The sequence below is a fragment of the Belonocnema kinseyi genome, chromosome 10 (genome assembly GCF_010883055.1).
Source record: "Belonocnema kinseyi isolate 2016_QV_RU_SX_M_011 chromosome 10, B_treatae_v1, whole genome shotgun sequence".
NCBI lineage: Eukaryota > Metazoa > Arthropoda > Insecta > Hymenoptera > Cynipidae > Belonocnema > Belonocnema kinseyi.
In genome coordinates this window covers 60328437-60330477 of record NC_046666.1, presented here as the reverse complement: position 1 = coordinate 60330477, position 2041 = coordinate 60328437, and positions in this window count along the sequence as shown.

Sequence of the window (2041 nt, the reverse complement as noted above, 5' to 3'; positions counted from 1 at the left end):
CATAGCCAAGGAGAATGAAAAAAAGAGAGGTATCGAGACCTTATAAGGGAGTTGCAACAATTGTACCCGTAATATTCTGTTGAACTAATCGTCGTTATCATTGGCGCTCTTGGAGGCGCGAAGCTTTCACTCGCTAATTGCCTAAAAAGCATCCCTGCATGTCAACAATATGCCAAAACACTTGCGGGTAGTTTTTATTTTTCGGTGGTCTAGATATAGAAAAAATTTTTAGGATGTATCGGCAATATGTGTGCAAACTTGTCAGTAGAACCTGCAATAATCAGTTGAATGGATAAGGCTGTAGAGGTGAGCACAGTTGAATAATACGGTACCATTCAATTTAATTTAAAAATAAATTAATTTAACTAATTATTAGCATAATTATTCGGACGAATTAATTAAATTTGTTATATTTTGCAAATTTATACTTATTCAATTTGGAAGAATTAGAATTTATAACTTGACTTATTATCTTAAAAATCACTCAAATTAACAAATTTTCATTTATACATCTTTACAATTGAAAATATTGTACTTTTACAAATTAAACGTTGAAAATTATGCAAGCTTCAAAATTAAAACAGTTTTATTTCTGATGATACACAATAAAAATTTCTTTACTTTTGAAGATGTAGAGTTGAATACTTAAGTTTAGACTAAATCTACAAAATTATGCAGCATTTTTATTCATACAGTTTTAATATTGTAGAGTGTTTAATTGTAAGTATTTAAAATTTAATTATGTAAGAAACAATCACAACTGCATGATAAATTGTACATATTAAAAATTAAAGTATCTTCAAATGCAAATCTTGAATAAAGAATTATTTCTAGAAGAGATAATCAAAATGTCCGCAAGTTATGTATGTTAATCATGAGGTCCGTTAAGCCGGCAGGACCACATTGCAAAAATGGACTGAAAACATATAGGGAACTTAGGGCTCACTCAGGGCTCACTTAATGCCCTATTGTCAAATTTAATGTTCCACATTTTTGCGAAAAAACATGTAGGCATGCTAGCTTAACGTTAACCTAGCAGGACCACACAGAGAAAAAAACGACTTAGGCATTATTTCTTTCCACAATAATTATGGCTCTTTAGGGCTCACTTAATGTCCTACTAACAAATTTGATGGTACGCATTGTTTTTAAACCTGTGGTTCTGCTATCTTAACTTTAAGCTAGCAGCACCACACACAGAAAAAATTACTTGGATAATATTTCTTTGCACTATAATTTAAGGCTCCTTTAGGGCTCAATTCATGTCGTAATGCCAAATTTGATGCTACGCATTAAAAAGAGACCGTGATTCTGCTATCTTAACGTTAAACTAGCAGGACCCTGTGTTAAGGCTCACTTAGGGCTCTATAAATATGATATTGAAATTGAACAAAAAATGGTTTAAACAATTATTGTTTAACCTAATTTACAACTAAAAAAAAAACATTTTCTTTTCGTTTCTTTTGCTTAATTTCAGGCTCATTTAAGGCTCCTGAAACATCAACAACTGAAAGTCTTGCGATATATGCTTTGCCCTTTTTTTTGTTATATATTGTGTTGTACCCATTTTTACCCGTCGCATAATTTAGGGTTCATTGAGGACTAATTTGGGCCCGTAGTCCTAAATTTTTAGCTCTAGTATATTTTGCAAAAGAAACGAAAATAAAATAATTTTTTGTGGCAAATTTATTCAGACAATAATTGTTTAAACAATTTTTTATTGAATTCAAATATCATATCTATTCACAATTTTTGTTCAGTTTTCGTTATTATATTCCCAGAGCCCCAAATAAGCCCCAAATAAGCCCTAAATTATAGTGCAAAGAAATATTGTCCAAGTCGTTTTGATCTATGTTTGGTCCCGCTAGCTTAACGTTAAGCTAACATGACAACAGGTTTTTTAAAAAAAAATGCGGAGCATTAAATTTGACAATAGGGCATTAAGTGAGCCCTAAATTAGTCCTTAATTATAGATCAAAAAAATTTTGAAAAATTTATTTTTTACTACATGTTGTTCTGCTAGCTTAACGGAACTTTATTC